At 37.2% G+C, this 24,967-nt stretch overlaps 1 protein-coding gene across 2 annotated transcripts in view; it reads right to left on the minus strand.

Moving 5' to 3' along the window:
• The window catches only part of PKIA (cAMP-dependent protein kinase inhibitor alpha), a 41,755-nt gene that overhangs the window by 15,268 nt on the left and 1,520 nt on the right, over nucleotides 1-24,967 (minus strand). The window contains exon 1 of one of the 2 annotated variants that reach the window (XM_054277796.1): nucleotides 1,907-2,069. The exons of the other annotated variant lie outside the window; for it this stretch is intronic. The gene's annotated coding sequence lies outside the window, so the exon portion shown is untranslated. Of the gene's footprint in view, nucleotides 1-1,906; nucleotides 2,070-24,967 lie in introns of those variants that run through there. 2 annotated transcript variants of the gene reach the window in all.

Below are 24,967 nucleotides of genomic sequence, written 5' to 3' on the forward strand. Positions count from 1 at the left end.
AGGCACTTTTCCTCAAATCTTTAGGGTAATGTAGGCTACTAAACAGAAGCAACATTTGTTGTATTACATATCTTTTCAGTAATTTCTGGTGAAATAGCTCAACTGTTTGCATGTGATTACCTTTTAAAATCATGCAGTCATGACTCATCAAGAAAGCATGTATTGCAGCATCCAGAACAGAAAAGCTTCAGCTTATTACTGTTTCTTTTTGGGCAGTGGCAAACACTGTACTGAAAGGAAAGGATTTGCCCTTTTTGATAGCAAGATCAACCATAACCATGTATTTCTAAACATTAAATATTGGTTCCTATTTGCTTTTAATAAAATCAATTATCTCTCAAAAAAAAAAAAAAAACTGCTATAGGATAATTTGCTTCTGTGAAGATCTCACATCTCACGTGCAAAGTTGGAGTTTCCAAAAATATACTCAATGACATCACATTTTTCAGTATTTGCAAAAATAAATACCACTGGGCTAGCCTGAAGACCTGTGAACACGAGACATCTAAAGTATATTTTCAATGCCTGGAAGAGAAAAAAAAATAGATGGAAAAGGCAATTTATAAAATACTGATTAATGTATTGTGGCACAAAGACATCATTCACATTCCTGGTTTATCTGGTCAGCTTTTTGATTTGTTAATAACAAACTGCCTTTCACATCCTTTTTTTTTTTGTCCTGTGGAAGGCATTTAAAACCTACTTTACATTTGAATTAGTTTTCTCAGCCATCAGACATTCTGCCTTTTAATTACTATCTAGAAGCTGCAAAAAAAAAAAAAAAAGGCGAACAATTTGGCTAACAGCATTTCAGTTTTTTTAACTTAAAAGCAGTTCAATATATTGTACCTCACAAAATAGATTCACATGTTATATTGTATATCATTTTACTTTGGTTTCTCCTATTCTCAGCCTTACATTTTTCAAGGTTTCCATCATTTTTGCATTCTGTTCCCATGTGTACACTGACTACTTTAGAGACTAAGGACTGCCTGGCTCTGTTGCTATGCAACAGCATAGCCTACTTAGGGCTTCCTGAAATAATTGTCTCAAATGTGCTTTTTTTAGACTTGTTTCCAGCAGGAATACTTTACAGATTCTTTATAATGGACCACTGATATTACCACAATGTTAGATAGTGGTCAGCTGGGAAGTAGTGGTAGATACTTAAGATTAAAACAAAGAATATTATTGCTTGCAAAATTCTGGACATATCTGCTGCATTTTCACAGGGAGGTAAATATCAAAAATATCCCTATATTTTTGCCCGATGTTATTCCTGTGTATGAGAGCCATATATTTATCAGAGGAAAAAAAAATCTTAATTGTTCTTTGTTTTATTTTATTTCATTCAAAGGAAAAAAAAGTTCTCTAGAGTATGTCACCCACCACTCAGGAAAAATGAACCATTTTTATACAGAGTCTACTATAAAGTTAATAATCTCAACAGAATGAACACATATGCAAATACTCTTTATTGCAATTTATTGTCAAATAAGTTGATGTCAGAATTCTTTAGGACAAGGCTCCAAATTTTTAAAATCACATTATGGTTGCCAAAAATTGGATCTGCATTTGCTTTTTGAGGTATCTTCAAGCAGCCCCTGAGAAACTGTCCCATGAAACCTTCAATCTTTCCAGCCTTCAAAAGCATTTTTCTTGTTACAACCTTCTAGTGCTCCTGCTTCATGAGTGGAGAAATATGTTGTTTTCTTATAGCTGGCATAATTGAGAATCTAAAGTTAATTAATTTCTGTAAAAAATATAGAGCAATATAAATACAAGTCTCTTAAAAACAGCATTGATGAATTCCAGAGGGCCAAACGTCTTACAATACTACAGGCTGAGGGATCAAAGCAAGGAGGTCTGACAGCACAGAATATTTTAATGAAAGGAAATATTTTACCTCTTATTCTTTTTTCTCTCTTGTTCACCTTAGCATGTTCAGCAGCAGTTGCATCTACAGAGAGCAGCGTGTCAGTCCAGAATTGTGATAAAGAGAAAGATGTTTGTCAGAGCCAGAGAAAATAAGAGCAAGGTTTAAATTAAGGTCCCTGCAGAGGCAAGTCTACCTGCAGCCTTTTAAAGGAAGAGGGGGAAGAGAGCAGCAATTTCATACTGTTTGCAAGATCCTAAGTCTTAAAGATGATTTTTCTTAAACAGAGTGGACGGTTTCTCAAAACCAAATGCAGGAGGTGGCGTAAAGGGGTAATTTTCCATATTCATATGCATAACCACATACATGCATAATAGCCAAGCTATCCAAGAATATGAGTCAGCAAGGTTCAGTGAGTGGGACACTCCCAGACTTCAAGTCTCTGTTCTTTAAAACCACATAAGTAGTACAGCTCAGACTCAAATCTGTAACGATACTGTTTTAAAAGATAAGATACCAAGACCTGAAGAGCAGCAACGCTTGGAAGAATCTCCTTTGTGGCAAATAACCAATTTGAAACCTCAAAAATGACCCAGAATCAGGTGGGGGAGAAGAAAGCATTAATAAAGACTCTATAATGGTGAAATCTGTTGTTATTATGGGCAGCTTGCATTTTATACTTTGCAGTATTTATGGGCATTTCAAAGAAAGGTCAAATAATTTCTAACCTAGGAAAAAAAAAAATCCCTTATATTTGTCACAAAAGGCTTGAACACAGGAACTGTAGCAACCTCTTTTGCAATGCCCAGGTTAAAACAAGAATTTCATTAAACAAACAGGAAAAAAGTGAAACTAAGTCCCTTGCTAAATAATCCTTTGTCACCTAGGATACAACACCTTTGTATTGAAAACTGTGCACTATAGAGTACTTTTCTGATAGGTTTCCATATGCTGGAACTAGCTGGAAACTAAAAAAAAAAAAAAAAATTGGCTTGCACAGACTAATATTTAATTAAAAACTGTGTTGCATTACATAATCTGTTCATGACACTCAGATTTAAGATGCATTTCTAGATGCAAACCCAGGTACCCTCACAAACACATTACCCAGCCACAATCGAGGAACATACAAGTTCTGCAAACCACAGCTGCTTAGAATCACTGTTACAGCTTTGAACCTGATGGTCAAATATTTCTCTTTGCCCCAATTTCAAGTGAAATTAAAGCTCAAATACTGAACTCATATTCATCTAATGTCCCAGTTCTTCATCTACAAAAAGAAAATGCCAATCTGGGCAATTTACAAGCCAGTGATGGAAGCATATAAACAAAGTAGAATTTTCTGGACTCTCACACAGCTCATCGATTTCAGCCAACTCTAACAAATTGCTCAATAACTTTAAAAGATGGCCTATTTAAAACCACATACAGTAGACATTTTATATTCATGCCAAGAAAAGTTATCCAACCAAACACATATTTCCTGCAGCTCAAGTTCTTAATTCTGCCGTGCAACTTTGCCTTTCATTGAAGTTGCTGTCCACTAAGAAATCTTTGAAAAGCCTAAGAAGAATCTGAACATACAGTTCCTGCCATATGCATAAAGTCAATAAAATATGATAAAGTGTAAGGCATGTTTTCTGGTTATGAGCATAAACACACAGGTATAAGCAGAAACAGGAGAACTTACAGAACCCCTTACAAAATTCCTGAGAGGAATTCATGTTGTCAGACGACACAAATCCATCTGTATTTGAACAGCTTACTTGAGCTTCAGGGCCATGCAAATTGCAGATTTCCTCCTTTTTACTACCTGCTGGTGGATAATGAAAGGAAGTACCAGCTGTCTGCTTACAGTCAGAATGCATATGTGGGCAGAATACTTTTTAAGACTTCCAATTTTTAAATCCTGGCACAGGGAAAAACCCTTCAAGAGCAAGAAGCACCCACAGATGTGAATTCCTGGATACCATATTCCCCATAAAATGCAAGCTGCAGGTATAAATTCAGAGAAAGAAGGTAAAAATATAAAAAATGTTGCTCAAAATCTGAGGCAATGAAATCCACATCTCATAGTCACTAAGGAAGTGTCTTGTTTGAGTAAAAGCTAAACTTTAGCAATAAAGAGAATAAAATAATTAAGTAATTGGGAGACAATGAAAAGACATATGGGCAGAGCACAGTAAAAAAGTGCATGAAAACAAACCCAAATGGACTCTCAGACTGAGCAGATAGAAAATCAACTTGAAGTATTTCCTGACAGAGATAAGACTTACTTGATTTTTATTTATTTTATAGTTGTCAATCTTCCTGGCAAAAATCTTGAGATGCTGACAGCTATCTGTAAGACTCTATCCCATCCCAAGCACAACTATCCACCTTTATACCTATAAAAACATGAAGGACCATAGCACCAGAGAAAACTGGTAGAAACCAGTAATGTTCCTATGCAACAGTTTGAGTGTTCAGGGTTAGAGAGCTTTGAATATCACTTTATCTACCCATATAAATATATGTATGTATACCTGCTGAGATGGGCATCATTAAATATTCCCTCCATCTGCATAACTACTTTCATCTAGACATATAATGTAGTAGAGTCTGTAAGCTTAGTAGATTTCCCATAAACTGTAAGAGAACTGCCTTACATCCCAAACCTTTGTCTATTTATTTGTGAAATAATTAGCTTTAAAGAACCACTTGTGGGCTGACCTTGGCTGATGTTCACCCTGCTCTCTCATTCCACCTCAACAGGGGGACAAGGGAGATGATGGTAAGATGAAAGAGTAAAGAACCAGTGGGTTGAGATAAAAACAGGGAGATATTGTAGTAATTATGAGAACTAGCAAAACAGACTTGACCTGGGGAAAACTAACTTACTGCCAATTAAAACAGTTTGGATAGTGAGAAGCAAAGACAAGTTAAACCAACACCTTCCCTCCACATCAGTCCCCTACCCGCCCTCACCTCCCTGTGCCAAGGCTCAGCTTTACTTCTGTACTTTCTGACTGCTCTTCCCTTCCCTACACCCAGCAGCAGCCCAAGGGGACAGGAATGGAATGTGCAGTTACATCACTCCCTAACAGTTGATGGTCCTGCTGCTCCTTCCTCCCCAAACTCTTCCCCTGCTCCAGCATGGTCCTTCCCATGAGCTGTTCCCACAGGCTCCAGTGTGGGCTGGAGCTCTGATGTGGCACACACTGGCAGACAAATACCTATTTCTATACCTACTCCACTGTGGTCTCCTCCAGGGGCTAGGAGCAACACATCCACTTCTTCCTTTTCCTGCAACCTTTGTATTCCCAGTGCTGTGTCTCACTATCTTTATTTCTCCTCTACCTGTGTGTTTAGGTTTTTTTAATTCCCTTGCTTAAATATGTTTTTCCAGAGATACCATTGTCATGGCTGAGGGGCTCAGCTGCATCCTGCAGTAAGTCCATGGAGCAGACTTGATCTGTGTCCAGCATGGGACAGCCCTTTCCCCACAGAGGCTGCCCCTAAGGCACCTCACTGCCAACACCTACCCAACCACAAAATTCCTATCTGTCAAAAGATACTCAATGGCTATAAATGATCATTGGCTATAAATGACCATTACTGTGCTTTCCAGTGTCTTCCTTAAACTCCACTAACTGCTGAGACTGCCCTCCTGTCACTTTCCTTCACTTAAGACTTAGAAATCACAACGATGTGAGGACCTCACCCTGGTGTATCACAGCTGATGGGAGGCAGCCTCTTTCCAAGCACAGGCTATGTGGATGAGCACATTAACACCATGAGAGATAGTCACTAAGGCACTATTATCTACTCACCAACTTCTACCATTGCAGACCAAGAAAACCTCAGTGCTCATGATCACTGTAGCTGGGACTTTTATAGCACCAGCATCGATGTGTTTTTTCCCCAAGACTGTAGCCCTGTTTTACTTGAGAGAGCACAATGAATCTTTTCTGTTATTTTAAATAATATTAATACAAAATTAACTTTGACATTTTAAGGTTTCTGTACCAAGAAAGGTAAGAGAGGAGTATATACCAGCTTTTCAAACTCAACAGCTACTTCCAAGAAAGCATTCACTACAGAAACTAAATTACAAGTTTTTTTTCAAGATCACACCATATTATTCAATTGAACTAATGCTTCTCAGAAGAGTCAGAAGTGCCAAGAATGCAAACACACTGCAAGAGGCAACATGTTTGGTTTTGGGTCTACTCTAAGCATTGATTAGCTTGTTCATAAAGTAAACATTCCAAAACAACAATAGGTAAAAAGACAATACTTGCCCATATGCCAAGTTTGCATGAGTAATTAGAGTATACAGAGACTCATATTCTCAGTTTCAGGTGGCCAACATGGGATACTACAAAGAACCTTATGCTTCCGAAATTTGTATGAACTAACCTTTATAAAGTATTTAGGGTTAAGTAGTGAAATAAACTACCAAATGCAAGCCCTTTTATCACTTCTGAAACTTTGACTTAATGTAACATTGAAATGTAGGACACCACCCATGAAATTTGAAGATAAAATGCAAATTTCAAGACCAAACGTTGATGAAAAACTATCCCACTTAGATTTCAGCTCAGTCAGAAGTTCATCCAGACTGTAAAAAACATTAAGGGAAGAAATACAGGGGGGCAGAAGAGAGAAGGCAAAAACCTTTTTTTTTCTACTCCTAACCAATTAATGGCCACATATTCTAACCTGCCTATTTACACCTGGATTAAAAGCTTCACTGAACATGTACTCCACAGACATCCTTTAGGTAAGCAAATTTTAACTTTTAGTGCAATACATTTGAAATTTGCTATCTCAACCACCAAGAAGCATCTTTTCTACCTTCCCCTTTAACAAAATTTTCCATTGCTACTACATACCTTTTACCTACAGCCTCCTCATGATCCAGGAGAAACACTGCCAGTATTTTCAAACAAATAGCACTGATATTTGCACAGCAGATAACATTCCATATTTGTTTTCATCAGACTCCAATGAATTCAGAGCCAAGATAAAAATGGAAAGGCAATGTATCTTCAGTTCAGAAAAGCTTTTCAGTAATCTGAATGAAATAACATTCTGGTAAGACACATCTTAACTATACCATGCTCAGCCTCAAAGTCTTTTAAATCTTTCTGCACAAAATGCTTCTACCTCCCCTTAATAATTTGCTTGTTCATCCTTTGTGGGGAATATCTTTAATTACGAGTTTCAGAACAGAGCAATATTTTCTTCCTTTTGTATTTTGCCACTTATCTTGCTCAGCCCCCTGTTAGGGTTATTCAAACGTTAGCACTCAAATATTAAAAACAACTAAATGATATAAAACCATTTATCTTGAGAATTATGAAATATAAAAATTTAAACATGCAAAGCACTGAAAGGAAAAAAAAAATCAAGAATCTGGAAGGCTAACTGCAATAGAAAACTATTTCCCCAGGGATAACCTTTGGATGAAGACTCACAAACTCTGGGCGCTACATTCCTGTGTAGCTGAATCCACATGTCTTGACATGTGTCCCCTCCTTTCCACAGAGCTATTTTTCATGATGTCATTACAGGATTAACATATTTGTAACCAGACAGAAATGATGTATGTGTGACAAGATGTGTTTTGGGAATCGCTGCAAATCTTTTAGCCATTTGACTTGTATGCCAAATGAAGTAAACTTATCTGTAAAGTCAAATTTGGTTATTGCCTGAAACTCCACATCTATCACACTACATAACATGATGATTCTTGGGCTCATTAAAGCTATTTTACATAAATTTTCCCCTTGTTTGGCCTACTTCAGGATGCCATTTAAGGAACTTCAAAAGTTAATGGGGTCAACAGAAAGTAATATCAAACTTAATCAAAATTTCCCCACAAAAAAGAAATAATGAAGGATTTTTTTTTCCTTTTCTTAAAAAAGATACAACTGGACTGTAAACATGCACAGATTCTCCGAGTCTTACATTCAAAAGAGTAATATGAAGACAGGAATAAATTAAGTGCTATGCCAGCCCCAGTAAAAACAGCAGAACAGGAAAAGGCATTCACCATATTAGCTCTAAGAATATAAGGAGAAAGAAGGGAGGGGTGTTTATCGTTAAAAGTCAAAACAACTTTCTATAATTCCAAGAAACACAAGCACACCTCTTCCACTCATCACATCCAAGACCAAAGAAATGCTTCTTACCCAATGAAGTTTAGTTGGAACAATTTTAACCAGTTAACTTTCTGGTTAAATGACAAGTTGAAGAAAAAATAACCCCAGAGAAGCTAAACAAAACAAACCACCACCTGTAATTTGATTAAATAGAGATTATGATTACACTGCCAGCAAAGGCAAACTGGTTTAGTCTGATTATTAAGCAGGTAATCAAATATTCCACTGAGCTCTAATGTTACTGTATGAAGTTTTAATGAAGCAACACAGCATCATGTCTTTTAGATGTTCCACAAGTAGCAAGCAGCTCTTTTAAAGCAAAACCATATGAGACTCAGGTAATTTTTCTCTGCTCAGTTTCATATCATGATCTTTTCTCTGCATTCTTCCTACTAATCTTGGGCACTCTACAACAACAGCAATAGAGCAGAGGAGGTCCAGAGATAGAACCATGCCTGATACTAGGTAAGAAGGTTCTTAGAAACAAATTGTCATGAGGTACCTCTAGAAGAATAAGTACTTCAAGTCAGATCATATGCTTCATTAAGAAAATTACTCTCATTATGCCATTATAAGGCTGAATGTATTTTTTCTTAAAACAAACTGAGCCAGAAACATGCTATGTCACAAGGGTATTTCTATTTGCTTTGAAGAAGACTGGAAAACATTGTGCTGATCATGGTTCTCACCTAATAGGTTAGGACAGAATTTAGAAGATAAAATCCAATGATAGTTTTGTTATAAAAAAGCAAGAATTACAAATAGGAAAAAACAAAGCATAAACTATAATAGTGCAGCATGCATAAATAAAAAAAACCCTGTGCTTTATACAAAGTGCTTTACTTCATATAATGCCACTAGCAAAATTACTACCAAATACACTTTTTTTTCCCCGTGAATTGGGAAAAAAGTGTTTTCTCTATCCAGAATGAATATTTCTTACTAGCTTTCCTTAACAGATCTGTACAGAAAGAGTTTGGCAGTTGTTTAAAGTGAATGCAATTCAGAACAAAAAGCTACAGGGTCTCCTAGAATAATGTTGACAATATTCACAATTAAAAATTTAAAAAACAAACCAAAAACCAAAACACAAGAAAAACCCCAAACAGTCTTGAAATTCCAAGCTCTTTAATGGATTTATGTGGTTTCTGGTGTCATTCCCTCCCAGTTCAATATGAACAATATACTGTTATTAATTTAAATTAATTTACTTCCCAGGGTTCTTTTATGTTTCACAGATTTCAGCATGTGATGGAGCTTTTCTTGAATATCTTCTACGTGGGTGGATTTTATAGAAGGATAAATTTAGTTTGCAAGGCCTGTTGTCACATATCTGTGTTTTTCTGCACCAGAGTAAGGTACATTAAACAATGACAAAGTCATTAATACCTAAATGTGGAATTGCTTATTATGTTCGTATCTCATTGTCTTAGTAAGAACTTCATATGGAAAACAGGAATCATCTCTTCACAAAAAGACTGTGGTCATGTCTTGCAGGTTCAGGCAAAAAGCAGCTTGCCACCACTCTCTTCTACATGTGGGAGTTTGAGACTCATTTCATCTCAGCACTTGAGCATTGCTCTGCTGAATTTAGATACTCTCAGGTGTAACTGAAGCTCTGTCTCTTGCACGATCCTTGATCAGTTTACTCCTGTGAAATAAGCATTGTGTGATGGAAAAACTTGTCTTAAGCATAACAACAAAAACTAAAAGGATTTCCAGAACTGCTCATGTATTTTACACCAGAGATCGTTAAAATCAATGCACTTAATTTGAGGAGCATGATCCAGAAGTGGAGGTCTCCTGGTCTTCAGCACACAAATCACAAGACTACAGAGTTAGGCATCCTCATCTGCAAAAAGGCACAGGACCAGAAGGAAAACAATTGTGCTTGTAACTGATAAAGCAATTTCAACATACCTTTTATACTGAAGGCTCTGTCCACGGGTTCCTCGAGACCGAGAACAGTCTGGATTACAAGTCTTGTCGTTCTACAGAATGAAGCTATTATGTGGAAGATAAGCAGTGACATTCATTCACTTCCTCGCCACCTCCACACAGGTTTTTGAGTTAAACTTGAACCCTGACTCAGGACTGATAGGTCTGTATGGACACACCTAGTAAACCACCACTCTGAATCACAGAAAAACTTTGGAAGGGATACCTGGAGGCCATCAAGTCCAACAACCACTTGAGGTTAGGTAAGCTAACAGTCAGGCTGCTCAGGGACTCAGAAGAATTTCAAGTATCTCCAAGGCTGGAGGGTCCCCAGGCATTATGCCAAGCTGTACCCATGCTAAGCCATTTGCTAAGTGAAAGATTTTCCTTCCAGGCATCTGGAATTTCTTATTGCAAGTTGTGGCCATTGTGACTTATCCTTTTGTTACAGAGCTCCAAGAAAAGTCTATAACATCTCCACAATGCCTCCTTGAGTAGTGCTGTTACATCTTGTAGTGTCCTTTTCATGCTGGACAACCCAGTTCCCACAGTCCCTGCTTGTAGACCACGTGCTCCAGCCTCCTGTTTTCTGTAGCCTGTATTACCCTTGAGTAGGCATGTCAATATATCCCTGCTGTAGCAGTGTCCAAATGACTATGATGGCACACTGGTGCCTCTTAGCAAGTTCAAGATCAGAAAGTCCTCGTTACCAGATCTTAGGTGACACAAATACAAAAGTATGCAAAAACAAAGAGTCTGGTCAGCAGTTCTAGATACTTACTGTTTCTAAATAAAATAGGAAAGATTAGAGTCTTGAATTCAGTTTTCTGAAGGCTGTATGTAGTTCTCATATATTTTCTTGGCTCAAGAGTCCAGTCTCATTAAAAGCACTGGAGAAGTGAAGGGTACAGGAACATTGGTCAATCCATGATTAGTGAGTTAAAAAAGTTATCACCATGTCATGGGCGAAATATAGCCCTCAACCAAGACACACAACTGTGTCTTGGCAAGACAATTCTCTCACATTAGTACAGCCTGCTACAGACTTGCTTGTTCCTAACATGCAGTACAAGTGACTAAGTATTTTCTCTGTAATCACACAACTGCATGGTATTTGTAAAATCAGATTTTAGCTTTCTGCTTACTGGAGCCCAGCTTTACACTGAAGTTGATATGCCTTTGAATCCTGGTACAATGCAAAACGGTAACATTACAGCCCATTAATCTACAGAGGATTAAACTACAACATTAATCCACAAAGGATGAGAGTTCTAACTACACAAGAAACCTGTCCTCTCAGCTTGTGGTCTCATGCAAAGACTACCTGGGTTTCTGCTTACAGACCTGAGACTCCAGGAGGCTGCCTGCATCAGCCAGGCTCTGAAAGATCCAACTGCGAGACAAGACAGCGTGTTTTAAATTACTGTCTGTGTAATTAGGCACAGTAAAGGCCACCTTCTCATGTGGAGAAAGACCTGTTAATTACTTTGCTCCCTCTCCTCTGCTGCCATTTCTTGTCCTGAAGGACCAGCTGTCCTTTTCATCTATTTCCTCTTTAGAAAAGGGGACCAAGACCTACCTATCCCTCCCCTCCCACATAACAGTATTCAATTAGGAACATACCCCTGGATATTTTTAAGCCCCAAACTGTGCAATAGATTGAGTAACCATTAAAATTTGATTAATTAAGGTTGCAGAAAGTAGAAGTATAATCTGATACAAAATTAATGCGAAGTGTTCTCAGGATACCAGCCTTAATTAACTTTACTGGAGAATTTTCACTGGCTGAATTCTCATCAGATTCTACCAATACAGTCAAAAATATGTAATTTCTCAAGAGAAGATGAGGATTTGCATACTTAACTCCTAAACTTGCAAGAACACACATTCTCTGGCCTTCAGCTTGATGATAGCTTAAAGGCAGTTATGCATTTTTCTTTTAATACATATACTATTCTATCTAATAAAGTCTTACATATGTACTATACCTACAAGCACAGTAGCATAGTACAAGAGGCAGAACAATGATCTCTTTTATAAACTGGCCCACAAAGTGAGCCTTTGGGCAGACACTGAAATAAGATTTTCTTTTTAAAAGAATTTTTGAAGTAGTAAAATAAAAAAAAAAGGTAAGAAATTGTATCTATTAACAGCATCTGGAAAAAATGACTTAATTATGCAGTTTTGTAGAGAGGTTTCCTCATCAATACATTGCAATTATGAACTTCCCAAGCCTTTGTTTTCAAACTAGGAATTTGTGAAGGAAGCTAGGAGAAAAAGCAGTATCTAATAGTACAAAACAATCACTCAGACATATGGATTGAGCCCAGAGATGACCTCCATATTTGTTCTTAGAGAGAAAACAAGAAGGGGGAGGGATACAAACACAGAGTTATCTCAAACTGCTAGAGGCTGAAAACAAAGGATTCTGCAAAAGCAATTCTCATTTGGTGTTCGGGACACAGCACTGCAAAATACATTTATTCTAAATTGGGAGAGCTTGGGGACTTTTTGTTTGGTGTTTGGGTATTTTTTTAGTGGTTTCTTTTGGTTTTTTTGTGTTTTTTTTTTTAAGCTGCTTCTCAGAGACTCCTTGAAAGTTCTTTTTCATCATAATTGGTGAGCTTCTTCTTTGCATTTCTTCATGTTGTGTTTCATATGCCAATTTTAACAAACAACTGATTTGAAAGACCCACTCAGCATGCTCTGACTGCAACAGACACAAAAGGTTCTCTTCGTGCTACTAGAAAATATGCATAAGGCAGAGCTGGCAGTCTTCTGTTTCCACAGCAGTCAGGATTTCATTATATCTCCTACAAGAGGAGTAGCAAAGATAGTGGGACATTAAACCACTCCCTTGATTTTAGGCAACATGCTGAAGTTTGGAAGAATCTTATCCTGTTGTAGATGGAACAAAGAGCTGTAATGGAGAACAGCCTGTACCAAAGTTTAAAATGCAAAAAGACAAATAAAACAAAGTTCTTATTGTCCAGTACAAACAAACTAGAAAGAACCAAGATACACAAAATAATGACAAGAAATTAATGAGGTGCAAAATATTTACTGAGGCAAACAAAGTGATGAGTCGTATGGAAAGAAACGGAGATGTCCAGTTTCAGTGTTTCAATAGTTTGACAGTTTTACAGCAAGAAAGGGACCATTTTAGTGGATTTAATAATATATAAGTTTGCAATAAACAGGAACACAGGTGCATTACATGTAAACAGACAACATTGCACTAGTCATGCAGGTCTTTTAGATGGTCTGGCAGAACTCTTAATCTGCTTTGGGCTGCCTTTGAATTCTCCTAACAAACATTCTTAGCGAGCCTTAGGGATAGGTATTTTTAAGATACTGTTGAGAAATTTGCTATACTTATGTATTCTGAGTAACAACACTTTTGAACAAGTAAACTTGGTATGCATTTCTTTGGTTTCAGAGTTTTATTTCAAAAGAAAGATTTGTGTCAAGGTAAGTTACCAGTAGGAAGACGATTCTTTCCAACTGGTACAAAACAGAAGCTGTATGTGACATCATGCAGCTCTCCAGATATTCGCAGCTCTTTTGAGCACTTCTGAATCCTGCTTCTACTCTCTGCTGTAGGAAAAACTTCCCTCTTGCTTTATTTCTTGGCAGGGCAGGTGAAGGAGGGGGTGGTAGTCAGGGAAGAGACAGAAAAGAAAGGGAACACTCACAAATATTGCAAACTATTGCAGAGACAGAGCAAAGAAGGGAAAAGCAGGCATTTGCCTTCAAATAGATAGTCATTGGTATTTTCTGAGGAGGCAAGACTCTCACTCCATCTTTTAGGAACCTTTTTACAGCGGACACAGAAGGAGCTGCTTATACTCTGGGCCAGTGCTAATCTAAACAGCACTATGAAGAACTTTTTGGGAAGTTATCACACATATAGCATATAGGACAGCTAGGTACAAAAACAGCTGCAGTGGGTAATTCATAGGTATGAACTGAACACATTTGAATGCTGAACAGTGCTGAAACGACCACTGTGTTTGCCTGGCCTAGGGGAAATAACATCAATTTCTGTTTTCATTGAGTAACATAGGCTTAATAGTGTATTTCTTGTAATCTCCAAAATATGCAAAGCCAGCATGTCAGGGTCTCTTCGACAGGATCTTTTTTTTCATTAACCATAAGTGATTTGCATTAATTATAATCCTGTCTCTCAATATACTTTACACTTACAGCTTTGCTTTTTCTACTGTTTTGCCAGGGATTTATCAGACCAACAAACCTTGGTAAATAAGTCATTATATTCACCTTTTTTTGTAGAAGATCTTAGATTAGCTTTCTTTTGACTTCTGTAATTTCCTTGCTATTCCAAAAAAAATTTAAGTGAAGAGTACATAAGCATGGAAGAAGGAATGGTGAAAAGTTCAACTGAAATTTGAATGACACTGTTGGACTTTTAAAGCAAGTTTATCCAACAATGTGGGACAAACAAATTCCACTCTTTTTGGTAGCTTATATACACATAGTAGGAGAAAAAGACTAGAAAATTGGTCACAGATGCCATCTGAAGATGAGAAGAATACCACCAAAGTTCCATAGAAATAAATGGATGTCATAAAAGGCTTGTAGTAAAATCTCCTTTGAATACAAAAACTCTTTTGCCTATGTCTTCTCCCAAGAAGCTTGAGGAAGGAGGCAAAATTATTTCAGTTATTAGGTGAAAAAAGTGTCTTTTCAAAAAGACATTTTAGCTCCCTAAAAACACCTGGCAGAAAGTTTGCATGTTGAGATAAGTCTTGTAACTGTAAATATACACTTTTTATTCAGCTTCAGATAAATGGAAAAGCATCAAGTACATCCTCTTCCAAGCAACTGTGGAAAGAGAAACTACTTGCCAAAACAGGTATTTTCACCAGAAAACTAGGGCTAAACCACACTTTCTGATAGATCCTACTAGATCTGCTCCAGCAAATGAAAGGTTTGAAGTATTACTCAGTGCAAGTAGCAGACTGTTTTTTTTTTTAATTTTAAAAATTATAAGAAATTGCAAAGAAAAAAAGTCCGCCTGTCGAAAAAGCAGTAAGGCGTGACAGTCAGTGAGACCAAACAACAAAGTCACATGTTTTACAATGACTTTGCAGATTTGTCATGATTAAATGTCAGGATGAGACCTAGGCATTCCCATTCTTTGCACCCTGATTCCAGTTTCCATGGAAAGGACATACACATGAGCAGAGTCCAAGTAAGTGCGCTGGGCATTACCCAGGTGCACGTGGTGAGGCACTCAGTTGGCACTTTAGAGCTTATTCCAGTCTTTGCTTGTTCCTCTGGTGTTCAGAGACAAAAGGATTTTCAGAGGACAATAAAAGATCCTTCAGGAGTAACTGGTTATTGTCAGATATAGTTGTGTGCAGATTTCCCAAGTGAAATCAAGCAAATAACTACAAAACAAGAATTATGTTTTCATCAAGTCTGACACGAAGCTCTGGAAGCAATCAGTAAATAGGGAAGGAGAAATACAAAAAGAAAGTAGCAGGTGTTCTGCTTTGGCTAGGTTTTGAACAATCAAGCATTTGAAGGAACAAAACTTGAATTAAACTGGTGAGAGTTAGCCCTTTCAGACAAGCCAACATTCATCAAGGCCTTGCATGCAACCTTCTTTATTTATAGAACCACATGGATACCGACTTCAAGGCTGGCTCACCCTCAGATGTCATTCATGCCACCTTAAATAACCAACAATTCTGGGCAAATGTGTGTAAAACCATCCTCAAGGGTAGGACAGAAGAGACTCTTTTTCACTTAGCTGATGGTGAGCAGGTATGTAACATCCACTTCAACAAATTTACTTTGTCCCTAATAGGCTTCTTTTCTATCTCTGTACTTGATCACTTGTAAACCTAAGACCTTGATTCAATGCTTTCAGTAGCTGAAAGGATTCGAAAAATCATCTTCTCTGATTCCCATTTTACATTAACTTCCCACAATTAATGCCTCTTTCTTTAGCTTGCTTTTAGCTTTCAAAGGCTGCTCCTGCATGGATTAAACCCTTACACTTTGCTATTTAATCCTACTGAATCTTTTCATGCTTCTCTGAATACTTTTCCCTTTAGTGATACATCACCTGGGTTCAATATAAACAGCCTTCAAGCCAAATATAAGATTTTGGCTTTCAGTGAGCTGGCTAGTCGGAGAGAATAGTAGAAACCTGTAAGAAAACCCACAGAAACCTTTGTTCCTTAGCTTACAAGAGGTGTTTATGCCCAAACTGCAAGATAAAAACACCTAACTAATACCCAAATACACATACAAGCAGAAAAGAAAAAAAGGAGAGGAAAAGTTCAGAGCAGAGATCATGGCTACCTTTACTTTGGGTTACAAAAATTTTGCTATTACTAATCTTCATAAAAGGAACTACTCCTTCACTCACATTGGGCTCACAATTGTTCCACAGGGAGGGCACTTCATTTGGAAGAAGAGAGAAAAAGCCACCGGACAAACAACTGACACATCAACGTTACCATGTGCACACAATTACGTTTTTAGATCTTATGGTTTTGCCTTATCCAGAAGTGCATGCACTAGATCCACCCTCCCATTCTTCTGCTGACGTTTAACTCCTATTAACCATTTTCCAACTTGTCCATATCTATGTCCTTACTTACAAAAGGATCTCTTACAACAGAGGAGTGTTGGTGACAAAATAAAAGTCTAGTATTTTGGCTATGGTTATCAGAAAGTTACTTACATTATAAATTAGTTATTAGTTACATTAGAATGTTAGTTACATTATAAATTAATGTAACTACATAGGGGTAATCCAGAAATTTAAGGTGCTGAATTATGACATCTTAGATTTTCACATCACTCACAAAAAACCCCACATGTAGAAAGTAAATCTACTGAAAGTATCTACACCTGTTACTATGAAAACCATGATACTCCAAAATATTTATGCTTTCCTGAACAAGGCTTTCAAATATGCTCAAAAACAGAAATAAAGTAGAACATTTTACTGAAATTACTGCTCCATGAGCAGAGCAGGAATATTTCAGAAAGGGGGATGGGAAGGTGAAATTTCTTCAACAGAACAAATGGCAGATATGATTACATGTTCAAGAAGAATGTCGCAGAAACGACATTAGCTGAAAGACAGGCATCACAGGATGCAGGATGCATAGAAAGCTTCCACTGATTTCAGCAATTTGAACAGAGAAAACCCAGACAAATTAGCTAAAAATCTGGCCTGCTTCAACAGCAGCCACATCAAAGGAGAGACAGGTAAACTAAGAGGCTTCTAAAAGGAGAATTTATTTTCTAAACAACATTCAAATCACCTACTGGGAAACGGCACCTAACCCACAACAATTCCAAGAACAAGTTTTGTCTTGTTCAGAAGAACAAGCTGACCTAAGTCAAAAATGCACAAAAAAACCCTGACAACAGTTTAACAGTCATGAAACTGTCCTAGTCCTCAGCAGAATTCAGAGACATCGTTTATCTCAGAACAAAGAGTGCCACTCTGATCCTGCTGACAGCCATGCCATACAAAAAGAAAAAACAAAAAAAATCACCCAAACTCAGAAACTCCATACTTGCCACCAAAATTCATACAAGAATAGAATTATGAAAGATGACACTGAAGAGCAGCGCTGAGAGTGTAATGAATCATTACCAAGCACAGAGACACAGGCAACTGCTCCTCTCAAGAGGAGCTGCATAAAAGAGTTCACTCACCAGAAACATGCTTGGACACCAAAATGAAGTGCTCAGGTGCTGCCTTAAGCTCAAAATATACAAAACACTCAGGTTACACAGTCAGGAAAGCAAAGGAAACTTAGGACATTTTTGTCAGTTCTTTATTCTCCCACTGCAGTAGGAAATTAAAGCAACAAACCACCATACGAATATAGGCATTTATTTGACCTCAGAATACTGGTAAAGTTTTCTTTCTATTCAGCCTTGTAGTTGACTTTAGAAATCATATGCATTTATTTAAGGTGTGCAAACTGTTAGTCTCCAAATAAATGTTCAAGACAGTAGTTAAGAAATATGGTGCTACCAAGAGGGATAGAACTTTAAACTCAAAAATTTTACACAAAAAAAAAAAAAAAGTAGAAAAATACACTTGCAAAACGAGTACCAGTCCCTACCTTAGCCAAACCAAGAAAGCCAGAGGGAGATGGAGGAACAGAAATGCAAAGAGTCGACTTGGAAGACCTAGAAAACTTACACAAAATATATTTGCATAGTGTGTTATCCCACTAGAAACACTGCTTAACAAGCAGAGCAGCAGTCTGTAACGGATGAATGGTCTTCAAAAATTGCTTCTGTGAGGCACACAAGTGAAAGGAAAGAGAATTTTCTGCCTGGAAGGAAACAGCACGGGTCAGCGTGCTGCAGCAGTCATCAGAAATCAGCACCTTTTTCTGGAGACTTGCATAAGTAACTCCCTGATCTGCAGCCGTATCGGCTATACAACTGGGAAAACAATGTTTAAATAACAGCTTTCATCCCTTGTTTCCAAATATTGTCAATGAAAATGGAAGTGCTGAAAAGCATTTTGAGATCTTTCATGATTAAAAGGGCCACATAAATAATACATCTCTCCAGTATCTGAGAAAAAGAGGATCACAAAAGTGCGTTTCTTCTTGCTCTTTGGTCTGTACAGCAATTCCCTAAGTGTGCAGAGTGTACAGCTGAAAAGTATCTTCAAGAGTGACAATTAGCTAATGAATTATACTATGCAAAACACTTTCAATTCCTTCCTTAAATGCTAATGAAGTCATTCCCCATTATTAGCTAATATTAAAAGCCTACTGTTACATGAACATGCAATGAATGCTAAAGTATCAGCAAGGAAGTGATACTACATGCTTAAATTTCTTATACAGTATATGTGTTCCTCTGGGTGCAGGCTATCATGTTCATCTTCTATAAATACCCATTCAAACTTTGTCTGTTCTGGAGATGCTTTGTGCACGAGTTGGGGATGACTGAAGGCTTTGCACCTGTTTTTCACCATGTAGAGGGGATTTTGCTTTTGTAAAACTGAAGAGAATATTGCCAATGCCCCAGTCAGGCCCAGTCAAGTAGTACCACATTAGATATAGCAGACTAATTCGACTTTAAAAGGACTCGTAGCAGTGGTGGCATTATTTTTGCCTATTGTCACTAGCATCAATGTAATTCTTACTGTCATATAATATTATAGCTGCCATTCAATAAATCACCACCTGCAGTCCCTGCAGGCAAATAATCACATAGAAAAAAGGGGGGGGCGGGGAAGTGTTTTATAAAGCCTAAAGCTATTCAGAATTGCTTAAGAGAATTCCCTATTCAGGCCAAATACTTTGCTTGGAAAAGGCTTTGGTGTTTGCAAACATTATTAACTTGTAAATAAACAAGTATATGATAAAATGGGCTTATTTCACTGATAAAAAGCTGTAGTTCCCTTAGGCTTTACAGGCATGCTGTAATCATTTTGATAAGTTATGTCTCTTTCTCAAGTCATACAGCTTCTATATTTATGCAGACTCCATTCACATCTCTTATCACGCTTTGACTCCACGAGACCTTACAAATAACAGTTACTTAAAATGCAGCAGTCTATTTTTGGTTTTGTGTGGTTTGTTTTTGGAGTTTTTTATATAAAGTGTTTCACATTATGCCTGCCTTTTAGAGTCTGAATTATTTCCACATGCTCCAATTCTCATATGCATTAACAAATCCTATTCACTTATTTTCTGCTTCCCATGCCTGAGCTCAAAAACATTAGCCCAATCCAGTAAAGCTGCCATCATCCAACTATTTTAAAACAAGAATAACACAAAAAAAAGGAAGGGTTTATGACTGAATTTCTCTGTAAGGTTACACACTGCAGTTTGTTCTTTCCTACATTTAAAATGCATTTTTGATACCCAGCTATCAACTTTTATGTCTCCTACTAATGGCACCAGTCCCTTATTGTCATGCAAACATATTGTTGTATCGATCCAACAATGAAAAGGAACCTCATACGGACACAAGAAATCAGCCCAATTGAAACATAATGAGTAACTGAAAAAAAATATGCATAGTAAAAAAAATGGGAAAGAAAAGGGACATAAATATGAAATTATTGCACTATTAAATAGAGTTTCTAAATCCTGCATGTCAGAAATAAATTTTCAGAAGATATAAAAACAGTGTCAAAGAATAAATCAAATATGAAATAGAGTCCATATCTACAGAAGGAGTGTATACAGTAAGATAACTCTGTTTTTGAGGAAAAAGAATGTGACAGAAAATCTTGACTTGTAAGAAACTTAAAAGGAAGCAATTGTTTAACATTACTCACATCATGCATGTCATTTAAAAAGGCGCCCAATTAAACCACTAGGCAAAAAATTTTGAGAGAAAACAAAGAGACTTTCTTCCTTACACTCCACATGCTCTGAATCATGCCAAAGGATACTGTGGAGCCTGAGAACAGAAATCAGATCAACCAAACACATGCAGCAAGGACACGATGTCTCCTGCAATTAAACGTAATAGCGCAAACATTGCTTTGTGCCCACGGAACTCCTAATCAATGCTGAGCAACAAACACTGGGAGACTGTATCAAAAGATGATTACTCCACCTAATTTAGTCATTACTTCTCAAGAATTCTTTACTGGAATCTTGCCAGCCATCTTATTTTAACAACAGACCTACATTCTTACAAGCTACATTGTAATACGCCACAGAGTTTTTTCTTCTTGAACAACAAGAGGTTTTTGCCCATCCTACAGAATTGGAACTGGCATCTGACAGTCACTGTTCTAGTGTGAGCAACTATTTCTTTAATTTATTAGCAACACTAAACTCAGACAATCAATGCCATCTGTCATGTACCACAGGAAAAAAATATTTCATATTTCATTAAAAGTAATCACAAAAAATCCAGAGCTACTCATACTACTAGTTATGAGGAGTTTTTGCTAAACTTGAACGAAACATTCTTTTATTTCTTTTTTTGTTATATATTTTTTTCAGTGTATAATAGTGTTGTCTTGGAATTCACTAGCATCATACAGATATCAAGAACTTTCTGTGCCTCAAGTGGGCACCTTGGGAAAGTTGAAAGTAGCCGAGTCTGTTTGGCCTGACAGCACTTTCACATTTACATCTCAGCAAACTGACCCTTAACGTCAAGAAATTTTCTTGGTATACCTGCAGATAGACATTTTCGAAGGAGAAATACATTTTTACCTTCTGCTTTGAATGGGTTAGAAAACAAAATCCAAGACAAATGTAGAGAGCTGCAGATCAGAAACATTAAGCAGAACTCTAGAAATTGTTTAAAATTAAAACTGAGAACCCAAGTGACTCATGAGATTGAACAAAGAACACAGGAATTGATGGAACATTTACGTACCTAAACTTAATTTAGTGAGTTTAGAAATTACTTTTCTATGGCAAAAAGATATATATATTAGGCTACAGTCTTAGTCAAGGTTAGAGTTTTGCAATTATTTGCTTTCCCTTGCTTTGAACTGTGAAAGTGCTGTTGAGCTTGTCCCCAAGGAATTCACTTCAGCTGAGCACAAAACTTACAAGCGTATATAATCTGTGTGCTCATGATTTTTGTAGCTCTTGGGGTTGACTAGCTGTCTAATAGGCAGCAGGCATTTCCACAGAACACCTTGTGAAGGATTCAATGACAGCTCACTTGATGAGCATCACAATTTTGACGCTTGTGTGGAGTTTATCTCACTCCTACCTACTAATGATCGACAAGTTAAGCCAAGATGCTGAACATGAATCAATTTAAGGCTGCTGCTGAAGTAATAATATCCTTTACCAACATGATCCACAGTATTTTAAGTGAGGTTTCACATGTACTATAAACAGCATCATGGAAGGACCATTAATAAGCATCTGTGCTATTTTAAAACAACAGGTGGTGAGATCGTTTCACCAAAGTTATGTGCTCACCATATGTGTAAGTGGAAATACTGTAGGAGGTAGAAGGCAAATGAGTGAATAGTTAGCAAATATATATATTATATAATACATATAATTATATGGATATATTAAGATCTATATGATCTCATTAAAGCTGCAGCACATTTCACAGACTAGCTAAAAGCTGCCAAAATAACTTCAATATACCTTTGAATCTTTTGGAATAGTTGCTAGAACAAAAATGTGACAAAAAGAAGCAGCAGTCAGAGTAAGAGAAACTAAGATTGTATGTTGGCATTAGATCTATTTGCCTCTAATATCTGATGAACCATTGGGACATTAGTGCAGAAAGGGATACAAAACTGTGCAGAGACCAGGCAGTTGCCATAAAGGCAGGTTAAATTCCTCATGAGTCCTGTAAAGCCAAAGAACAGCAATGCAGTCAATTTTTAAATTCATTTTAATAAAGGTTAGAAAACAAACTAAATTCTGCTAGAGAGAACTACACCCCAGCTGACATGGAAATTTTTCTACTGCAGCTCTTCCTCATAGTTCATGTTTTATACTTAGTCCAACCAGGGAAGAAGAGCAGAGATACCCGGGAATCCCTTTACAATCACAGAAATATGACCAGCTCAGAAATGCAGCATGTCTTCAGTATTTTAGGGAAGACAAAACCCACTATCATATCTTTTTAGTTCTACCATAAGAATAAAAGGAAAAATAAAAGAAGTGTTTTGATCTGGCATTTGGCTGAGAGATTTGCACCAACTGTCCCATGCGAGTCCATTTTGTGTCACTTTCTCTTCCGATATGATTATCTTTTGAGACTGGGATATATACTAGAAACATACAGTTCTTGTACAATCTGATCCTCTCTTTTATAATGTTGTCTTAATAAAGTAATTTTCTCAGAGTAGGCAATATTAAGAGTCTCTGGAAGCTAGTCTCTCTTTAATGACACATCATGAAAGCAATACATATAAACAGATCCATGCTTTTGCTGCTGTTTACATGCAGTTCCCTTCAAGGGAAAAGCTTCAACCAGCTTTCATTTGCAGGAAGCATACATGAACTCTGCATTTCTATCTCCATATTTCATATTAAACTCAGGGCCTCATTATCCAGGTTGTGAAGTGCTGACTTACTTGAATGTGTGAAATTCAAAATAAGATTATCAATACCTGGTTTGCTGCCACCACTAATATACTATAAATGGATAAAACTCTCAGCTCTCTTTAATGATTGCTACCTTTGCAGTTTAGTGGGCACTCACATTAAGATCCTCTATTGACAGTTAGTCCAACATGGAATCCATCTGCATAGTAGGAGACAAAGTCTCAGTTTGTGCCTGGCATTTATTTTCAGAAATCAATTTTTTTCTCTCCCAGAAACATGAGCTATTGCACATGAAGGACATGCATTTCGAAAGTGTGAATGTATTTCTTCTTCAAAATAAAAATGGTATGTTGAACTACTCTTGATTGTTTGCACATGCTAAAGTTTTAAGTTCATTGTGTAATATCTGTCCCCTTTTACCCTGCTCAAGCCTTTTTAAATAGAATTCTTAAATTGGAAAAAATAATCCAACTGAAAGCCTAGTAACAACATAAGTAAAAAATGACCTGCTTGTTCTGAGACATGGCTATTTCAGTTAGTTCAAACAGCACTCAATAACATCATGTTTTAAATTCTCATAGTAATAGAAAATATATTCAGCTGAAGTGTTTCATCTTAGCCCTTGGAAAGGACCAGAAGTGAAATCAAACCTCTGCAACTTCAAGTGCATTCAAGGTCACTGGGTTTTCCTGTTTGTTCTACTAAGGAAACAAGCCTTTTGCAAACATACCCATCTGGTCCCCACTAATAAAATTGGGTAAATGAACCTGCTGGTTCAAAGGCTGACAGTAGCCTAGAAACCTCAAAGATAATTAAGCTCTTACATATCTGAAGAACAAACCCAGATGAAGTATTCCAAAATAGCAGAACCTCTGAGGAAAAAGACAACTAAATCTCAGCTGCTCCCCAGTCTGTCTGGCACGAACCAGCTGGCCAACTAGGCTGTTCTTCCAGCCAGTGGTGCTGCTGCCCCAGATCAACCGCAATAAAGATGCTCTCCTTTAGCTGGCAGAAGTATGGAAAGTTACAGTAACAGAAGGAGCAAGAGTTCTGGGAAAGAAATCTGTAGGCAGTGGATTTACACCAGTTATGCCACTGAACTATACTCACATTGATAATTAGATGTACTTTTTCTTCTATGGCCACGCACGCATTACACCACCTGCCTTTAGAGTACACAAGATAAAAGCAATTCAAGTTTGCGGCAGGGTTCTTGATCAACCACTGCTTCATCTCTGCTGCCATATTGTTTAAAAATAAAGTTATTTTTTTGAGAATGAGAGTCTTGAGAAATTAGGTTTGCCAGGAAGCATGAAGAGGTAAATTTGCTGTGATAACATTGTGCCAACATTAGTGAGCAGTCATACTACACCGAGCTTGTAACAACTGCCTGGGGGGCCATTATTTGATTTCTTCACTCCGGTGAAGAAACTGACTTTATATAGACTGGATGGGCTAATATGTGAAGCATCTGAACTCAGCTACATGGTTTCTTTTTCCAACTAAATGCAACTAGAGAAGAACACAGCAGCTCTGAAACTGTCAGCCATGCTTAATTCTAGAAAGGAAAAAGCAAGAAATGTCCTAACCAATGCTTCAAAGTTTTTACAGGGACAAAATAAATGTGTGGTCGATGAACGACACAGGTTTGACAAAACTTTGTTGGTTTTTTTCCTACTATATATTGCATGTGCCACGACTTACTTAAAGCCTATACAGGATCATAGTTAATGACCATGCTTTGGAGAAAAGATTTGTCTGTTGGACTGATTTCTGACTCTGCAGTTCATCACTCGCTCTTTGTTTCAGCCTTGTGAAAGCTCAATTGGTTTTTTATACACATTTTCTGTCTCTGTAGCTGTCATTTGCCTTCTGCATACCCAGCAACAGTACAGACTGCATTTACATATCTTCCCAGAAACAATGACAACAAATAAAGCAACTCCCTGTTACGTCCCTAAGGATTAATTGTGTCACTCTAG

This window comes from Melozone crissalis, unplaced genomic scaffold, assembly GCF_028551555.1.
Source record: "Melozone crissalis strain CALT ecotype California unplaced genomic scaffold, PUWL_Pcris_2 ptg000002l_1, whole genome shotgun sequence".
NCBI lineage: Eukaryota > Metazoa > Chordata > Aves > Passeriformes > Passerellidae > Melozone > Melozone crissalis.